Raw genomic sequence first — 6,396 nt, forward strand, 5'->3', positions numbered from 1 at the left:
TATCGTATCTTCTGAAAGGGCTTACCAGTATATAAAATGTAGACCTTAGAGTTTTAATTTCAGTTTTGGCATTTCTTGGCAATATTTTTCAAAAACAGTATTTTTGTGATTATAAAATAACAGTTGTTGTAGAAGATTTGGGAATATGTGGGAAAATATTTTTAAAAAGCTGTAACTCTACCACCTAGAAATCCAATTTCTTTTTCGTATATGTCAGTGAATATATCCATTGATACAAACAGGAACTTGTAGGCAAACAGGAAGTACAACAGTCTTGTTCAATGTTGTTCAAGGTTTGTTAATTTAGAAAAATGCCTGACATGTACTAAGGGCTTAATATTTGAGAAAGTGGTATTTTATATTTCAAAATTATATTTTACACATTCAAGATAATTTAGTGTTAAATTTTGCTTTTTCACTCAAAACATTGCAAGGATTTTTTAAATCACGAAACTTTTTCAAAACTATTTTCACAAGTGAATTTTATCAATATAGATATATAGTACATTAATTTAAGTATTTTGCTACTGGGGGCTTTATTCTGGTTTTTTTTTCCCATATTACAGACAACACTGTAATAAACATATTTATAAATCTTACTATAAAATTCAGATGGTTTCCTTGGTATATATTTCTAGACCCAGTCAAAGCCTGCAAAGATGTACAGGTTTTAATACATTTTCCCATATAATTACCTCAAATCGTTACATGAATATACCCTTCATTTAGAAGCATAAAGATTTCATGAAGGCCACAACTCTTCTACGAAACTAGTACCAGTTACTTCTTACTCTAATAGTACTACTAGTTCCATGAAAAGTGTTGTTTCTATGGCTAAGATGATTTCTGAAATGAAGTAAGTCCATCTTAGATAATAGGAAGGGAATAATGTCTTTACGCGAATACGTATGCTCACTTCAAATCTCCTCTGAAATAAGGAAAGCTGCTCGGCTGCTCTAACTATGGTCCAAGAATAGTGATAGCATCCAGCATGCACATTATTGCTCCAAGGGTTGATGAACAGATTCTCCTTTTTTTTCAAGCACTGACAAGAGATTAAATTTATGTTCATCAATGAGTTGGGTTTTGGGAATCCTCAAGTGATCTTGCTTTTAGCATTTTCTTTGATTTTCCTTTATTAAAAAGACTACTTCTGATCAGACAATAACTAAAACATGTACTGTAGCCTTCAATATATGAACATTTTTTACCTCTTATTTTAAAAAAGTGATTCGAAGAAGTTTGTCTAACCAAGGAGTCATTTCCTTCATTTTACTGATATCAAAATAAAAAATATCCTACTCTATTTCTATTTAGGTTCACTAAGTAATTGTATTGAAAAAGTATTTGGTTCTTGCCATGCAAAGGTCAAGCTTCCCGAAATCCTGGGTTTTTTTTTTTTTAAAGATTTTATTAGAGAGAGAGAGCAAGAGCAGGGGGAGGGACAAAGGGAGAGGGAGAAGCAGATTCCAAGTTGAGCAAGGAGCCTGACATGGGGCTGGATCCCAGGACACCGGGGATCATGACCTCAGCCAAAGACAGACGCTTAACCAACTGAGCCACCCAGGCGCCTATGAAATCCTGTTTTAGACTGCTTAGGTTCTCCATTTTTTTATACAATTTAGCAGGCGTTAAATTAGCAGTTAGTGTCATTTTTTAAACTCCCTAAAACTTGTTGAATGTTGCCAAGTTGTTTTTCAATATATGCAGTATGATCTCATTTTGATAAAAACAAACTATCTCAATGTAGGTATGTAATACGTATTTGTAATGAGACTAGAAAAGAGTCTAGAAGGAGCAGACATTACCTCCTGGGGTAGCTTGGAGTGCAGGCTCACACTGGGGCACTGAATGAGTTTAAGGTGTTACAGGGATCAGTGTCACGTGTCTGCTCTTAACAAGCCAAAGACTTTTTTCTTTTATGATGGTACTCTTCACAGAAATTTGACCTAGCCCAGTATAAAAATTACCATCTCCTCTGGAGCTTTCTGATACAGCAATCAGTTGGTGGATAAGCCGCCCCTATTCTTGTGGATCAATCTTTCAAGGCTAATTAGAGTCAGAGGCTTGCTCTCAGACTATAGAACTGTTTTCTCCTTGTAAAGAACTAGCAGGAAAAGAAGCAGGAAGAAACTTTGTGGTCTTATTGAGGTAACATTCTAAACAGCTGGGTTCGCATGCCCTTATAATTAAGGGTAGTTTAAATATATCCTTGTTAAACTCACAGGCTCGACCCTCCAAACTGGAGGGTTTTCACTAACCAACCTGATGTCTCTCTGCTGTACATAGTAAAGTATGACTATGTTTTATAATGTAAGAGGAAGGATGCTCCAAACTATTAAGTTCTGCAAAGTTAGTGTGTACGGGGAAGAACGCGGGCTTTTTTGCCCCACTCCTTTAAAAACTATTTCTGAGCAAACTCCAACACAAGCACCTTTTCCTTCCTAAGGAACAAACCCGGTTTATTTACTGGGCTAAAACTTCAACCCCCATCCTCTTCGTTACCTTTGAGACAAAGCCAAAATTGCCTTAAACTGTTCCATTTCACAATGAGGTGACGAGTGTGTGTGCGCATAATTTATCTTTTCACAAATCCCAGCTTTAAGAACAGATAAAATAATTCCTCCTTTGAAATCAAAATCAAGTGACTGAAATGGTGTGTTTCTCCTTTTTTTTCCCCTCCAAATTCAACAACAGCCCTAACATCTACTTTTGAGGCACTTCATCAAACCTGAAAGCAGTTTTTGGGGAAGCGGGAGAGGAAGAGGGGAAGGGAGCGAGGAGAAGGGTGAGAAGTAAAACAGAAGACAGTCCAAGGGTTTCGCACGTTCACCCTTACCAATTCCTCCCTCGGCACACATCACAGCATGACGATCGCCACTCTCAAGGTGCAAAAGAAAAACCAAGCACAAATCCGAAGAGTGGAGGCGGGCTATGCTTCTACGCCAGCCATTTGCTTTTGCGGAGGCGGGGGTGGGGGGTGGAAGTGGGAATCAATTCTCAGAAGACGGCCCCCAAACTCCACCGCCGGAGCCGGAGCCAAACCACGACCTCCTCCTCCTCCCCTCCCGGCCGGGCTCCGGAGCCGCCGTGCTTCCGAGAACAGCCAATCGCCCGCCGCCCCGCCTCCCGTGACGTAGCGGGCGGGGCCTGGAGGAGACCGGCTTCCCAGCGGCGGCTGGGCACACAGCTCCCTGTCTGTCGGGTGGAGGTACCCGGGTGGTCCGGGGCCTTTATAGTCCCACCCCAGCCACTTACCTAGCCTTGAAAGGCTTGGCAGTTATTTTTTGTAGGGTAAGGGGATCAAATCTAAACATTTAATATCATCGTTTTATACTGGGAAAGAAATGGAGAAGACCACAATTTTGGTCTTTCCTCCCCCTCCCCCGCCCCCGCCCCCAGCCCTTCCCTCACTCAGTGCAATGTGCTCTGTTCATATACCTGCCATGGTCTGTTAGCTTAAAACTCAGGGCTTTAAAAAAATTGTTTTCTTCAAAATAAATTCCAGCAACCCATCTGGTCTCTCAAAACTTCTGACCAACTAAGTGCTTTGAGAAAGGAAAGGGAATTAGGAAAAGACAGAACCAATAATGGCAATAATTCAGATCTAAACCTATTAATCGCTGGCTGCCAATCGTTTTATCCCCAAACCTCCACAGTTCTTTTGTACATCTTATGTTTTCTCAAATGTTTCTCATATATGTATCGAAAAGTGAAGGAAACTAAAGGATCATACAAATGTTTCACTAACAGTGAAGAGCTCTCCATGGCAAACTCATGCATCTGCTTGGGAGGCTTGCAAACTCTCCCAGACCAGGCTGGAGAGGCCAAACAAGTTCCTGCACCCACTAAGGTGCGTCTCCCAGAGGGGAGAAACAAGTTCTGGGTGTGGCTTCCTGTGATGGCTGAATCTGGAAACCTCCTTCTGCAGGCAAGGGCAAATCTCTACAGAGTTTAGCAACTCTGGGAATAAATCCAGCTTCATAGAGCAGACTGTCATTTATGTGGCCTCTGAATTCCTGGCCTTGGTAGCATTTCTTGCAGTCATGTGAGTGTCCCTAAAATGATTTAAGATTAAACAAATTTTCTTTTTTTTTTTTTTTTTTTTTTAAGATTTTATTTATTTGCGAGAGAGAGAATAAGAGACAGAGAGCATGAGAGGGAGGAGGGTCAGAGGGAGAAGCAGACTCCCTGCTGAGCAGGGAGCCCGATGCGGGACTCGATCCCGGGACTCGATCCCGGGACTCGATCCCGGGACTCGATCCCGGGACTCCAGGATCATGACCTGAGCCGAAGGCAGTTGCTTAACCAACTGAGCCACCCAGGCGCCCCAAGATTAAACAAATTTTCTACCTGATAGCCAACCTTCTTGAGGAGACTTTAAATTTAAGAAAAGCCTCCCAGAGTTTCCCCAATCAGCACTGATGCTGTAATCTCAATGGAAGGCCTTCCTGGGAGGATGCATACCAGGACAATTCAAGCAGGTAGCTGGTATTTGCAGCCTGTCTGGATTGCTTAAATCAGTGGTTCTAACTAGGTACACATCGGTCAACTGGGGAGCTGGATGCCAAGGCTCCACCCAGGTCAATTAAGCTGGAATCTCTGGGAATGGGGCTCTGACAATTTTTTCTTTCAAGCTAATCTGCAAGGGTTGAGGATCTCTGGCTGAGATTTAAATTACTGTCTTAGAGAAAAATCTGCATAATATATAAATTAAAAAATGCAGTAGCCGAATAAGGTGAAACATTTGGTAATATAACTTATCCTGATATATTCTTTATATATTTGTATATTTTTATATAAATATAGAAAATATGTAGTAAGATACACACCAAAATTGTTTACTCAAAGGGGAAGGATGGAAGAGAGGACATTAGCTTTCTGTTCGTGTCTGTATCATTTGACAAGGAAAGGAGCGTGTACCCCATTTATGATTTAAATATATCCCGTCAGGTTTTAAAAATTAATGCTTAATGAATGTCATTGCAAATAGCCACCATTGAAGTGGCCTTCAGTTTGTTTTTGCAAATGTTCCTCTAATATCTAACTTTTCTCCTGAGGGTTATTTCCACTTTATTAATGAAAAAAGAAAAAATCAAAAATCCATAAAATCTTTAACACATTAGCTACCAAAGTGTGATTATTAATCTATACAGTCATTGCCAAACTTAATATATGTACTTCATTATAATTCATATAATGTATCTATCATCTGATGAAGTTTTTAAACTAATATTCAAAGTATATAATATAGATGTAAGGAAATTTCATCTTTTCCAACTGGAAAATTATTTGTAATTAGTATCTCAATACTAATGGCTTCATAATTAATTCCCAGTAGGAAACATGGCATAGTAGTCAAGTGCCTAGTTTGACCTGGCTTTAAATTTTAGCTCTGTATATTTTTAGATTAATGATCTAGGGTACCATCTCTAAGCCCCCTAGGTAAAATGAATCCAATAATATCTACCATAGTGTTATCAAAATTACACCAACTCATATAGCTGCTTTACACAGTGCTTATCACTGTATAAAGTAAATAATGGGTACTTAATAAGTGATAGTTTATTAATCCACTGATTCTATTTTCCTCTCTTTTCTTAAACATACTCAAAGATTAGCATGGCAGCAATGGACTAAGAATTTATCAGGAAACATTTTTATAAAACAGTAAGTATGATTCTTCCCATGGCCATCAATACTTCTTATCCACTTATATATGTGAAAAAGCAACATTCATTCTTTCAGGTCACTGCTTTATTTATTTACTTTTTTTTTTAAGATTTAATTGTTTATTTGAGAGAGAGAGCAAGAGCTCACGAGAGAGCGGTGTGGAACGGCAGAGAGAGAGTCTTAAGCAGACTCCATGCTGAGCGCAGAGACCTACTCAGGGCTCGATCCCATGACCCTGAGATCATGACCTAAGCCGCAACCAAGAGTCGGGTTCTCAACCATCTGCACCACCCAGGTGCCTCCAGGTCACTGCTTTAGCACAGAACACATGAAACAATGGGGTTTTTTTTGTTTGCCTCAAAATATTTTACATATAACAGTGTTTCCTAACGTGACACACAAGCTGACTTTTTATGATTCATAAACAACCATTTCTTTTTCTCTGTACTTTTTAACAGAGTGTGACTCAAGCACAGATGAGGATGCTTCCCAGGATTGGCTTCCTGACTAATTTCTGGACAAAAAAAGGAGGGGTCAATGCCTCAAGCAGTAAGAGTTTATGTCTTATAAATGAACCCTCATTTTAGTAATATCATTATGTGGGTTTTTTTTTCTTTTTTTCTTTCCTTGACATTTACTGAGTGTTAGTAAAACCTTTCTGTTAGGCACTGTTCTAAGTGGGTTACATCTATTGCCTCACTTGATCCTCTTGTCAGCCAAAGT

The 6,396-nt window shown here is 39.4% G+C and overlaps 1 protein-coding gene across 5 annotated transcripts in view; it reads right to left on the bottom strand.

Annotated features, from left to right (window-relative positions):
* ATP10D (ATPase phospholipid transporting 10D (putative)) overlaps nucleotides 1-3,064 on the bottom strand; it is a 94,901-nt gene extending 91,837 nt beyond the window's left edge. For 3 of the 5 annotated variants that reach the window (XM_081812414.1, XM_081812417.1, XM_081812416.1), the window contains exon 1: nucleotides 2,840-3,064. The gene's annotated coding sequence lies outside the window, so the exon portion shown is untranslated. The remainder of the gene's footprint in view (nucleotides 1-2,839) is intronic. The other 2 variants (XM_081812415.1, XM_081812418.1) reach the window with 2 other exon arrangements.
* Between the last annotated feature and the right edge of the window lie 3,332 nt (nucleotides 3,065-6,396).

Source organism: Leptonychotes weddellii, chromosome 2 (genome assembly GCF_054177405.1).
Source record: "Leptonychotes weddellii isolate Sample4059 chromosome 2, ASM5417740v2, whole genome shotgun sequence".
Lineage (NCBI taxonomy): Eukaryota > Metazoa > Chordata > Mammalia > Carnivora > Phocidae > Leptonychotes > Leptonychotes weddellii.